Here is a 14,794-nt window from a genome sequence, read left to right on the forward strand (position 1 = left end):
TAAAATTAAGGCACTGTCTGTGTGCTTTGATAAAACTCCTGTGGTCCAGTCCAGGTCTTGAATTAAAATCCTATAACCACCCTGCAGTTGTCCACTATATCTTCCCCTGCATCACTTTCCATTGTCCCTTCTAGTACAGACACTGAGCACTTTTCAGTATTGATAGTCAAATGAGTTGGGGGTGTTTTTGGTTTTGTCATGTTACCAAGATAAGCTCAGAGAGTCCAGGGCTCTGACTTATGGTAACAAAAACAGATCCGCCAAGGAATATCAGATGAGTAAAGGCCAGAGGCAAAACTAAGAGTGTCATTTTTGTTGCAAAGCAAGACTGACTTGTGAAATTATCGTGAAAGCAGAAGAATTTCAAAAATTTTCCTTTCAAAATAGAATAAGATCAATCCGTCTAGTGAGAGGTGTTGAGGCATGTGAGTGTTATGAGAGCAAACTTGCAAACAATTCAGATTCCATTTTAGGATCCTTGCTGGGCTGAGCTGAGTTAATGAAACAAAATATGGCAGGCAATGTCTGATGGGGAAAAAATGGAGAAGTGCAATCTGGTTAAGCAGGAGACTTCTGAAGCAGACTCTAAAAGAGAATATGAATAATGGATATCAAACATAAGGACTGACCCAAGAAAATTAAAAGAGATAACTATACCAGCATTGTTAGACATGTAGTACAATCAGAATATAACAGTACTTAAAAGAAACTGATTTGGGGCAGTTGCCTTATGAGAGAGAGCTCCTAAAGAATTATAGAAGGAGGCAGGAGAAATGGTAAAAGCTGAAGTGAAAAAAAAATATTCCCAACATTTCAAAGAGGAAAAATATCTAAGTAGATTTCAGGGTAAACTATTGTGATAGGCTTTGAGTGATAGAGCCTTGAGGAAGAAGAAAGATATAAAATACCTGAAGACAGACTTTTGATAATATGTAGGAAAAGACAAGAAAAGCTCTTTCAGGCAAAAATGTCAACAAATCAGTCAAAATAATAATATAACGAGAAATATGTTTAAGAAAAGATTCAACAAAATCCTTGAAATATATCGCTAAATATCAGTATTTAGGAATTGTGAAAGAGTTCTAATATAGGTAAATTAGATTAAGAAATATTATATTGAAACACTTTACAAATATATTTGAATAATGACTGAAACATTTAGATAGCTGATTCAATTAAGAAATTAAGTTTGAGAAGCAAAACAGCAGCAGATAGGAAGGTTTCAGGATAGATAAAAGACCCATAGAAATGAATGAAGCTAAAGGAGAAGAAGCATTTAAAATGTTAACATCTTAATGACAAGAAATATGGAACTAGTTATGCCAAGAGACTGAAAATGATCAGTGTTTATGGTTATATTGAAGAGAGGAGAAGCAAAAGAAGGTGCAAATTACTGAATCATTTTATTAGTTTCATTGATGGTGAATCTTTTGTCAGTGTGTTCTGAAAAATTCAGAAAATGCCTAACTTTTCTCTGCTGCATCCCCTCCCTCCAGAACAACAACAACAACAACAACAAACCACCACAAATTCTCTATCTTTTCCCATGTCCATCTAGGCCAGCCTGAACAGTGACATTTGATGGCAGCACCAGAGCTGGGTTTGAAATTAATTGCCTCAACATCAGCCCACTTCCCCTCAAAATGGCTGCCTAGTGCGGTTCACCAAGATGTGTGAGCCTTGGGGAATGGCATGATTGACCATGTGGCCCAGCAGTTCCAGGATCTGCCGTATGCCACTTATCTCCAGGCGGTGTTTTCTTTCTGTTGACAGACTATTGGAGACTATTATCTATGGCTGCTCTGGATTGTGTGACACATTTATTCTTGAAGTAACATTGGAGCATGCTCTTCTGTGGCCACTGAAGCCTCTGAAAATCAGGCAAAAGCATGCCCTGTTCTCACATGATTTTTGGAGGCTTCAGAGGCCACGCAAAAGTATAGCCCTCTTGTGCAACTTGCAGAGCACAGCTCATTCTTGCATGCTTCTGCAGCCTCCGATAATCATATGAGAATGGGTTGTGTTTTTGAGAACAGTTGTCAGGAATGGAGAATGCTGGTGTGTTACCTAAATGGTTATTGCATATCACCTTTGACACACATGTCATAGGTTCACCATCACTGTACTAGTTATTCTACAAGCTAAGTTAGTTTGAATTTTTATTAACCGTACACAAGTAAAGAAATGCCAAATGAACAGTTTTTGGCGAAGATAGGGGAACATAAGGTGAAAGAGCTAATATAAAATAGATATTTGAGATAAAATAAGAAGGTTTAGCTTTGCTTCACTGAACAAGCTAAAGCTTTCGATTGAGACACATTGAGGCTAATGGATGTACCTAATTTAATTATTTGTCTGAGGGGATCTTTCTTTCAAACCAGAAGCTACTGTAGGAATTGAGTTTGAAGAAACAGAGTAGTTCAAATTAGGAAGGGAATGTGACAACAATGTGTATTTCTCCATGATGGTTCAATTTCCACAGGGGAAAATATATTCAGAACGACATAATTATAAGAGGTGATTGCTGCAATCAAATTATAACAATTTGTGATAAGCAGATACCACTTTGTTAGCTGAAAGTAAAGAAGTCTTAGACAAGCTTATTATGAAAGTAAACATGAACGTTAAAGATCTGGTATAATGTTAAATGTTCAGAAACCAAAGGCCATGTCAATCAGGATACTCAATGAACTCGTAACTGATGTTGAAGAAGCGATAAACAGTTTACTTTTTGTTGGACTCAAAAATAGATAAAAATGGTGAACTACAGAAATGAAGTTGATTAATCCTATAGAAGCAGGTGATGATAAACAAGATCACAGACCAAAAAAAGATATTTGCATGATAAGGTTCAGAATAATTAAACCAATTGTCTTTAATGGTAATATCGGTAATATATGGCTTTGGAGTCTGAATATTAAGAAAGAATGAGAGAATAAACATAAACTACTTTGCCTCATAGATTTGTAGACTATTGCATCCAAGAGTAAGAAGAGCCGATCTATCGACTCTATTTATATATAATTTTATTTAAAAAATTAAAAAAGAATATAAAAGCTAATAAAAAGTAAAAGAAAGTAAGAAAAAGAAAAAAGAAAGAAAAGAGCTAAATATTCAAAAGAAAAAATGAAAAAATATATAATCTATTATTTGTAATCAACCAGGCAATAAATCATGTTCATTTTTTTCTGTTTCATATAAAAAGTCTATAAGAGGTTTCCAATCAGCAATAAATGTAAATAATGTCTCTTCTCTAATCAAAGAAGTCAGTTTGACGATTTCAGAAAGCTTAACTATTGTAGACCAATTAAAGACTGGCTGCTTCCTTAAGGCAAAGGCCAGCAAGCAGAAACTGTTGTATTTGATACAGATTGCAGACTAGAAAAACAACTATGTTGGACAAGGTTAAGGGACAAGTAACACAACACATAAGGCTGATGAACAGGGTCAAGGACATCAATAGAGTGTCATTGGAATTGCTGTGGATTATCATTGGGAAAGATGGGTTGAAGTAATGTATACACATAGTCACTTGAAATTAGGTACAGATTGATGGCATCTAACTAATTTAATTCAGTGGGTTTATTCTTCAAAGGAAATTAAACCTGAATAAGCATTACATTCCAGGAACATTTCATTAATTGGGATATGTAGCCGTGTAAACCTTTTGGTGAGGATTTTGTCTCAGAATTCAGTTTTAATTGCAATCATCTTAATCTGCACCTGTGAGAAATTTGAAAATCTTACCCTCTGCCATAATCTAGCATTCTTTGTTCCACATCTAATTTTGGAATCCAAATATATTAAAAAGAATCCTACTCCTTCAAATATTCTACTTTTTGACAAAGAGAAAATGTTTGTCACACCTTCCTTCCCAGTATCTTCTTCCCTTAAAATAACTTTTGCCATGTTTATTTTCCTTGGCAGTTTTTCTAGACTTAACATCTAATAGCTTTGCTGAGTTTCTATTTATAGTAAAGGTATAGTAAATATATTTATAGTGTATATAGCAGAATATTTTTTGCATTCAAAAAATGCTGTTGATTTTGTTCTGAAGGGCTCTATTTGAATATTAATAAATATGAAGTCTTAATGCGGTAGCATTTAATGGAATTGCTGTGCATCACAAAATTATTTTTAGATTTTTCTGAAATTTGAGTGATGCTTTCTTAGTTCAATTCTACCAAAGACCTTGAAGAGATTTGTAAAATGAAAAAATGTATCTCTAGATTAAAACAAAAACAAATTAACAATTCAGACTTTTTGCAAACAGAAAACTTAAGTTTAATTGCCTGTATTTGAAAAACTATTCCCCAAACTGTGGTTAGTAGCTGCCAGTATGTTGACATTTTTAATAAACTAGATCAGCGATGGTGAAACTTTTCTGCACTGAGTGCCGAAAAAGGAGTGCGCCCGCGCCCTCTTTGCGCGCATATGTGCACCCTCATCTGGCCCGTGACCCAGAAGAGGGACTGCCCAGGGCACATGCGTGTGCCCAAAAATGAACTTCTGGTTTCTGGTGCGTGCATGTGTGCCAACCAGCTTCTCTTCTGGGTTTCTGGTGCTCATGTGCACGCAATAATCAGCTGGCTGACATGCATGCTCACACAGGAAAATGGAAGACCAGCTCTTCCAGTTTCTGGAACTGCCACATCCAAAAAGGCCAGATGATCGTTGCACGCACATGTTCACCAGAAATCTGGAAGAGGAATGGGCAACGCCGTGTGTGCCAGGCAACAGGGCTCCATGTGCCACTTTGGGCACGCGTGCCATAGGTTCTACATCACGGAACTAGATGGATGGGTAGCTCTAAATCAGTTGAGGGCCTTTCCTATATTCTCAGTTTGATCCTAATCTATGATATGGCCTTGAAATATCATAGAGGCATGATTTTGCTCATTCTATGAAGTCATCTTCAGAAGTTCTACTTCAAGTTTTGCCTCTATGAGAAATGAGAAAGATGTGGAGTATAACATACCCTCACATGATAGAATATGCTACCCCCAGAGATGCACTTGAGAACCAGTTTGATGTAGTGGTTAAGGAACTAGACTAGAAACTAGGAGGCATGAGTTTTAGTCCTACCTTGGGTACAAAGCTAGCCAGGGGACTTTAGGCCAATCTGTCAGCCTAGGAAGAAGGAAAGGGCAAACCACTTCTGAAAACAGAGATTAGTCTAGGTAGTCACCAGAAATCAACGCTGACTTAAAATAGTAAAAGAAAAGAAAAACAAACAAACAAACAAATTAAATTAAATTAAATTAAATTCATAAAATGCACTCAGTCCTTTCATTTCTGGCATTCAGAAAAGTAGTGTAAACCTTTCTTCTCAAACTGGCTTTTGAAAACTGATTATTTTTGGGTGAACCATTTTCTAATTATGGATAATTTTATGTACTGGATATTTTATGGGCTATTTTAAATCAATATTTTATTGTCCTCAAAGAATCTTATGAGTAATCTCCATTATGCTACAAGGTCTACACAGCAATTAGGGTGGGAACTTCTGGCCTTCCAGATGTTCTTCAACATGTTGTTTGACCTTGTATTTTACCTCTGCAGAGCAAGCATAGAAGAGATCGGGGTTCTACTTGGAAGCAGGGAGAAGTTGGATTTTTTTAAAAAAAATACCTTTATTCCCATGACATGATTCCAGTGAAAATAAGTCCCATTGTGCTGCAATATATATTAAGATGAGGCTTGTTTTAGCTGGAACTGTGTCATGGGAAAAAGTTAATATTTAAAATTAATTTTAAATCTTAATTAAAAATTAAGATTTTTTGGGGGGTGTCTAAGTATGCTTAAAAAAGAAAAGAGAAGCAAGGGATGCACTGACTCTGAGGGAGAGTGGGCTTCCTAAAAACCAGTAGTAGCTCATATCTGAGGTGAAATTTAGTTTTTTCCTATCCTACTGATATTTCCTGTAAGTTTCTTTTTTCTTTTACTGTTGTGTTTAGTTCAGTTTTAGGACAATGCTTTAGTCTATAGTAAGCTTATACTCCAGCTCAAAAATATAATAAAAACAATCCTGTTACTCAATATGCACATTTTTGGTCTGGTTTTTTTTTTTTTTTTTAAAAAGGAGTCTGTCAAAGTGACTCTCTAGCACCAATCACATAAATTACTGAAACTTTCATGCAGCATATGCCACTTTGCTGGGGTCAACAGGGAGCTTATCAAGCAAGTACAGCAGCGACTGGTCTTCTTCAGACACCACACAAAAGACGAGAGGGAAAAAATCTTGCTGTCTAAAGACAGCTTGATGGCACTCTAAAATTTCATGGTTACTCAGTCACACCTGATTAGATGGGCACATCTTGGCAGATAAGTGAATATTAAATAGCCCTTGGCCTTTTCACTATGCAGGAGAGAGAGATACCAAAATGCTTGTCATTGATTTAGTCCCTGCTTCGTTTTTTGTATTTTTAATCGCTTCAGAAGCTGTCAGAAAATAATTTCAAAGTGTCTCGTAGGTGAAAACAGCCTCAGCTAAATAGTGAACTCAGCATTAACCGTGAAGGTGCCAATATTTGACAGGTCTTATTTTGCAGGCTTTAAAACTGACTCATTTTAAAAATAATAATGTGAGACTAACCGAAATGTAATGAAATAGACCTCTGTACTCCTTTCTTGACTATGGATAACAATGGTGTCATGGTAGCTTTTTGAATTATTCTCTGTGAGCATGCAGCATTTTACTTTAGGGGCAAAGAACTATAAGTAATGAAAAAATTCTGGGCCTTCTCTAAAATGTGCTATACCCAGCTTAATCCAACCAGCCTGGTCAATAGCAAGGATTTATGGGGACAATAGTAGAGAAACTTGGCTCTGCTCAAGTCCCTCTGGGAAATTACTTCTATTTCCAGATCATCCATAGCTTGTTGTGGGGTCCTAGGATATGGGTGTGATGACCACTACTCTTGAACAATAACTTCTCAATCCAATGTGGCCACTAAAGCCAAACTCGTTCTGAAAAATCCAGGGATGGGAGGGAACAAAGTATAATTTAGAAACACCTGATTTTTGTCGGTTGTTCTTTAAATTTGGGAGGAGAGAATGAATGCTAGAAGATTGAGAACAACATGGCTTTACTATATACAGCAACAAAGGTGCTTATTTGTTAGGGCAGCGTTGGGGAAGGATCATACTCGTATAGTAGAATAAATCTGCTATAAATACTTTATATTAATTTCAAGAACCCTCTTATTTAGACAACTGGCCCAATGTCACTAGTGAGGTTTATGCTAAGTGGATTTCCCTGTTTCCAGTCCAATACTTTGATGACTGTCACACAATAGAAACGTACATAGTTTTTATTGTGATCATAATTACAAAGTACTCTCTAGACCAGTTCATACAGTATTTTTCCTCCATCTTTTTGTCATGTGTTGTTTCGCTACCATAATGGGAGCGCTGGCCTGTCGCTGAAGGCAAATGAGTATCTTATGCATATTTGCAATGCTTTTGTCTAATATGTGTACAACATAGTCAATAAAACCGTCCACAGATGTTTGCTTAAGATGCCATTCTGGTCTATGAATATTGAATTTTCTGTCTGCACAACCATATGCAAATGTTTCAGCCAGCTTTGGAGTGGGTGGGGGGGCTATTTGGTCCCGTATTTTTGAAGACAACAATTTCATCATAGGGAATAATACTGGAGAATACCAAGGATGCTGAATAATAACATGTGCAGTCTATATAGTATAGCTATGTTGATTTATTTCAGTTGAAACCCTGCTTTATGCTAAATTCATGTGAAGAACGCATTGGATTCTAAAGTACATTTACTCGTGCCAGAACTCTTAAAATGCTGTAGATTTCTTTTCATATTACAAGAATATAATAACTATAAGCCCAGTTCCATAATTCTTTATTTTGGTTGTAAATAGTTTGCAGTAGTTAAAAGCAAGGGATTTCTATTTTCCATTTTTCTATGAGATACCGGCAACCTTCACAGGGAAGTTGTTACATTGCTTTGGCTGTTCATCCTTGCTTATTGCTGTCACTGTTGATTTAAAAGAATGGTGATTGCAACATGGTGCTTTGTTCCCAGAAGCCATGATGTCAGTTGCTAGAAGGCTAAATCTATTTAAAAACCAGGAAGACTTCTGAGAGAGAAAGACCGTTCTGTTTTTTCAGAGGAATGCCAAGATGATGCATTGTGAAATATGCTTCTGAAGCTGAGGGATTTATTTTGGATAGCAGCTTCTGCTTTTTTGACCCAATGTATCTTTGCAAGTTAGGCATGATTCATTTGTGTTTTCTCACTCTGTCTCTTTCAAATTCTTGAATTCTAACATTGGAACATGTTCTAACATCTTGATTGGACGTTGGCAAAGCCTTCAAAGCAGCTTCGCATCTTATATCAAAATGATGGCTGCAAGATGATGTCTTATAAAGCAGGGCTGGGCAGATGATAGATCTGCATATACTGGCAGATTGATGAATGTTTCGTGGTGGACACTGTGCAAATTACACACACAGAGACATGCTTACTTATTAGTAGTCCATGCAGATTTCACTCTACTCGTTGTTGATTATAGGGGGAGGTGCTCATCTCCATTTCAAGGCCATTGAGACAGCACTGTCCAAAGACATTTCTGCAGTCATGTGGCCAGCATGACATTGTGCAGTGCTGCTACCTTTTTATCTGTTTATCTACTTGTATCTCATGCTTTCTTACTGCTAGGTTGGCAAGAGCTGGGACGAGGATGGGAGCTCACCCTAAAGCCATGATGGGGAACCTATGGCATGCATGCCACAGGTGGCACATGGAGCCATATTTGTGGGCATGCGAGTGTTGCCCTAGCTCAGCTCTAGTGTGCATTTGCATGCCGGATGGCTGATTTGCAGACCTTCCAGTCCCACCGGAAGTCAAGAAACAGACTGTTTTTGGCTTCTGGAAGGCCTCCAGGGGGATGGGAGTGGGGGGTGGGGAAGGCTGTTTTCACCCTCCCCAGGCTCCAAGAAAGTCTCTGGAGCCTGGGGAGGGCAAAAAACGGGCCTACCAGGGCCACCGGTAACCTTTTTGCCATCACATAACAAAAGCAGGGGGAAGCGTGGGGGTCATGTGCACATGCGCAGGGGTGTGGGGGGAACATTGAATTATGGGTGTGGGCACGCACACACAACTTTCCTGCGTTTACCCCGCTTTTGGTACGCAATGGCAAAAAGGTTAGCCATCACTGCCCTATAGCATGGCACTTGAGTCTCAAACCTGGACTGAAGACTTTCCAGCTGATGAGTCCAGTGTCTTAACTGCTGAGCCACTGCACTGTCCCCTTATCTATTAGAGGCTGTTCAATCCCAGAGTGATCTTGGTTGGCTTGGGCTTTAAAAGGAAAAACAACAAAAGAACAGACGAGACCATATGATGTCCATATGATGTCCAGGCATAGCACACTATATGTACGACAAAAATGCACCTGACAGACAGCTTCTCCAATTACTGTATTCCAAGATCCAGTTTTTTTAAAAAGTTACAGGATCATCATTAGGATGGGAGCCACGGGGACCTTTTGGGGGATACAATTCCAGAGGGCTGGTGCCATGGTAGAAAAAAATGTACTTCTTGGGCCCTGTAAGATGATATTGTTTAACCAATGGAACCTCTAAAATGTATTCATCATATTGACTTCCTACCAATCTTCCCTCACTGAACAGACTTGTTTAGGTTACATGATTGCATCAGGCTATCTGAAAAAGATGACTGGTTCATCCTAATCTGGATTTAAATAAATAAATAAAAAAAGAGTTTAGGAATCTCACACTGAACAGGGGAACTGAAAAAAGTAATATAGATCCCCAAAATTTGATATATGCATTTACCTATTGTAGTATGTTTTCAGTGCCAGAAGTGAGGCGCAGTATCTCAGTGACTTAATGACACTGAAGATGGTGGTTTGAGTCCTAACACCATGTGGTGGGGTGAACTCCCATCATTTGGCTCAGCTTCTGCCCACCAAGCAATTTGAAAGCATGTTATATGCGAGTAGACAAATAGGTACCACTTCAATGGAAAGGTGAGCTGGAGCTTAGTGCGGATGGTCAAAGCCCTGCCAGCACTGGACTGTCCTGGATGCAACATGCATTTGTGACGCAACTTCAGTGGAGGGAGAGGGCCCTAAATGATGCTGAGGAAGTTGTTCATCTTTTTTTCTAGTGCAGAACTAGCTCTCCCTCCACTGCTGCATGCTGGTAAGTGTGCGAGCGTGCACCAAATGGGCTAGCAGTCTTAGGCTGCCAAGCCACTACTCTGTTTTAGCATTGTAGTTTCCTGGCTAATGTGACAACACCATACGCTAAATAAATAATAAATAATAAATGCCAGAAGTGAGGATTCTCACACTGATGCAATTAATAAAATTGGTTTTTTTAAAAGATGGCCAGAACGTCTGCTGTTTTGCCTAAAATCATGCAAGATCTCATGTGAGAGCTCTGGAAATTCATGGAATAAATCTTATAAGATTTCAGCTATTTTTATTTATTTTTTAAATTAAAAAATACTGAAAAGATTAGATATAATGACCAATACAAAGCATTGTAAAGAAAGCATATTTATACAGTATATTTCCAAGCTTCTACTATATTTCTGGATTCCTGAAAATATAAATTAGCCATTCAGCTGATAGCTAAATTATCTCACCCAAGTACATCTATTATTCCCAGCTAAATGAAAACATACTTTTTCAGTTTATAGGCAATGCTGGCCAGGAACATTAACACTTGGCGTTTTGAGTCTACTGCCAGGGCACCAAAGACTTAGTCAGGCTCAATGGCACAGATATCTGTCCTGGGCTTTCTGTATGGGAATCAGAGGTGGATTTCAGCAGGTTCTGACCAGTTCTGGAAAACCGGTAGCGGAAATTTTGAGTAGTTCGGAGAACCAGTAGTAAAAATTCTGACTGGCCCCACCCCCTCCTATTCTCTGCCTCCCAAGTCCCAGCTGATCAGGAGGAAATGTGGATTTTGCAGTATCCTTCCTCTGGAGTGGGGTGGGAATGGAGATTTTACAGTATCCTTCCCCTGACATGCCCACCAAGCCACACCCACTAAGCAACACCTACAGAACCGGTAGTAAAGTTTTTTGAAATCCTCCATTGATGGGAATGGCTGGATTACTCCTGGACACTATCTACAATTAAAAACAGTTGTCATAAGGCAAGTTCAAAGACAAGAGACCCCAACACTTGTTATTTGCAAAAGAGTATGTGTAATTGGTCATCTGTGTGAAAGCAGATGTACAGATGTAAATGTCTGTATATGTATTTAGCATGAACATCTTTACATGGTTGTGTGAATGCGCTAAATTGAATGTGCTCCTCTGTGTCAAACATAGCCAACCACAAGAATGTCATCAAGACATTCCTGTATGAACCTGGGAGGAATGGGAAAGTGGGATTTACATGAAAACCACCTTTCTCTTCCCTTTCTAGTTCAGTGGACAAGTACTTGCATAAGACTAAGACTATGAACTACTATATTGGAGATATTTCATTGTAGATACCATGTTACATATTATATATAATATATATAATGTAGTAGTAATATGGAGCTGCAACTAGCTTGAACATTCTCTGTGAGCATCCAGAATATATCTGAGGGCAAGATATTACACCATTTTATAAACATTTGACCGAGGCCATATTTATTCCATTCCAGAAAAACAATGAGAGGAAAATTATTTTGCCTCAAAGAAAGGAGAAAGAAAAAGGAGACTTCTCTTGATATCTTCCAGGTTTCTTAATACAGCTTGCTATTGCTTCAGGATGTCTGGTTTGTTGTTTTAGAAGTGGGGGCAAGTAGAGGGATCTTTATGAACAATACGGTAACAAACTGGGCTCCTGGCATCTAGCATCCTATCCACAATGCTGTCCCAAATGCAAGGAAGACATCAACCATCGAGTTAATGCAAGGAAGAGCTCCAAACTGGATCATCTCACTGATCCATCAAAGCAGTTCTTATCTTCTGCTCTGGGTGGTATAGAGAAATAGTGGTCAACATTTTTGTTCTATGTGTTTATATTCTTTATTTTTTATTCATGGGTAGGTTTAGATATTTTTCTTGTCTTGTAATTAAACATTAAATGTATCTATCATTTCAGGGTTGGCTTGTCTAATTTGCTATAATAACAATTGTCCCAGGCAAAGCCTTCCGTAGCTGTTCTTCTCAGATGAGACATTTTGTTGGAATGGCAACAAAGCAGAAGATTGTACTTGTTGGCAGGCAACGTGTGACTTTATGTTAGCACCTAGAAGCAAATACCTGTTTGCAAATTAATTAAAGTAGCATGATTAAAAGGTTGCTTTTATTGCTGTTGTTTCCTGTATCTCTTATTTTTCCCCCAGAAAAAAGTTCACAATGGAAACCTAAGAAAAGCAGTAAGAATTTACCCAGGATATGATTTGTTACCACTTGGTGTCTCTCTTTATCCACAATTGATCAGACCAACATTTGTTTCTGTAAGACAGAGCAAAATATACACCTGTAATAAAGAATCCTGACAGTTTCAAAGGAATTCAACCATCCTTCTTTGGAAAATAAAATTTGTATGTTTTTAGGATTAGGAAGGCTAACTTGACTATTTTCCAGAAAGGGAGACCTGGACTTCTATCATTTATTGTCAGTATAAATGTCACTGTTACGCTAATCTTATAGAAAGCCCTATTGAACATGATGAGACTTTATCTATTTGATTCACTTATAAAATTTATATCTGACAGAGGTATGCAGAAGATTGTGCTATATGAGAATGATCAGCAGAATATTTAATGGTGATTGGCTTTTTCTGATGAGTACTGGTTTTCCAGGCAATCTGATGTAAAAGATGTCTTCAAATAAGACAATCTGCAACTTATTAAATGAGTAGATTTACAAAGAAAGATAAATAAGGTGGCAAGGCAACTATACCACTTCAGACTTTGCTGCAGGCAAAAAAGGATTGTGAGCTGCCCAGTTTATAACTAACTCAATCAGTTTTTCTTGCACCTAAGCTGATTGCAAGATAAAGGACAGTTCTTAGTTCAAAAGGTATTTTTTTTTGATTGGTCTATCTTTTTTTTTTTTAACCAACGTTTGAAAGTAGGCATGTCTGAATCTAATATTGGTGCCTGTTCTCCAGATAAATTATCAAACCTAAATAGTATGAAATAATTGCCAGAATTTACAGACAGAATACAAATTTTCTCAGGGCAATATTATTATGTGTATGTTTATGTTTATTCGATTTCTATACCGCCCTTCTCCCAAAGGACTCAGGGTGGTTTACAGCCAACTAAGAACAACAAATACAAAAATTAAAAACAGATTTAAAAGAATAATTTAGATGGGATGAATATACTAAAAACTATTAAAATCCCCATTAAAACTATTAGGCCAGTCCTGCACGATGGAATAAAAGAGTTTTCAACTCATGCCGGAAGGCCCGGAGGTCAGGGAGTTGGGGTATCCCTGGGGGTAGCTCGTTCCAGAGGGCTGGAGCCCACACAGAGAAGGCCCTCCCCCTGGGGGTCACCAGTCGACATTGTCTGGCCGACGGCACCCTGAGGAGACCCTCTCTGTGGGAGTGCACTGGTCGATGGGAGGCCACCGGTAGCAGGAGGCGGTCCCATAAGTAACCCGGTCCTAAACCATGGAGCGCTTTAAAGGTGAGAACCAACACCTTGAATTGCACCCGGAAGGCAACCGGAAGCCAGTGCAGCCTGCGCAGGATAGGTGTTATATGGAAGCTTCGAGTCGCTCCCTCAATCACCTGCGCAGCTGCATTCTGGACCAGCTGGAGCCTCTGGGTACTCTTCAAGGGGAGCCCCATGTAGAGAGCATTGCAGTAATCCAGGCAGGAAGTGACGAGGGCGTGAGTGACTGTGCATAGGGAATCCCGGTCCAAGAAGGGACTTAACTGGTGTATCAGGCGTACCTGATAAAAAGCTCCTCTGGCGACGGCTGTCATATGTTCTTCTAACGACAGCCGTGCATCCAGAAGGATGCCTAGATTACAAACCTTCTCCATGGGGGCCAAAGATTTGCCCCACACAGTCAGTAATGGCCTCAGCTGATTATACCGGGATGCCGGCATCCACAGCCACTCGGTCTTGGCTGGATTGAGCTGGAGCCTGTTTTTCCCCAATCCAGACCCGTACGGCCTCCAGGCACCAGGACATCACTTCGACGGCTTCACTGGGGTGGCTTGGGGTGGAAATGTACAGCTGCGTATCGTCAGCGTACAGATGACACTTCACCCCAAAACCACGGATGATCTCCCCCAGCGGCTTCATATAGATGTTGAACAAGAGGGGTGAGAGAACTGACCCCTGCAGCACCCCACATAAGAGGTGCCTCGCGGCTGATCTCTGACCTCCTGCTAACACCGTCTGCGATTGGTCGGAGAGGAAGGAGGAGAACCACTGAAAAACAGTGCCCCCCACTCCTAACCCCTCCAGCTGTCGCAGCAGGATACCATGGTCGATGGTATCAAAAGCCGCTGAGAGATCTAACAGGACCAGGGCAGAGGAACAACCCCTGTCCCTGTCCCTCCAGAGATCATTAACCAGCACGACCAATGCCATCTCCGTGCTGTACCCAGGCCGGAAACCAGACTGGCACGGGTCTAGATAGACAGTTTCATCCAGGTACCGAGGGAGCTGATCCGCCACCACACTCTCAATAACCTTCGCCACAAAGCAAAGGTTGGAGACTGGATCATAATTTGCTAAAACAGTTGGGTCCAGGGAAGGCTTCTTGAGGAGGGGCCTCACCACCGCCTCTTTCAGGACAGTAGGGAAGACACCCTCC

This window comes from Ahaetulla prasina, chromosome 1, assembly GCF_028640845.1.
Source record: "Ahaetulla prasina isolate Xishuangbanna chromosome 1, ASM2864084v1, whole genome shotgun sequence".
Lineage (NCBI taxonomy): Eukaryota > Metazoa > Chordata > Lepidosauria > Squamata > Colubridae > Ahaetulla > Ahaetulla prasina.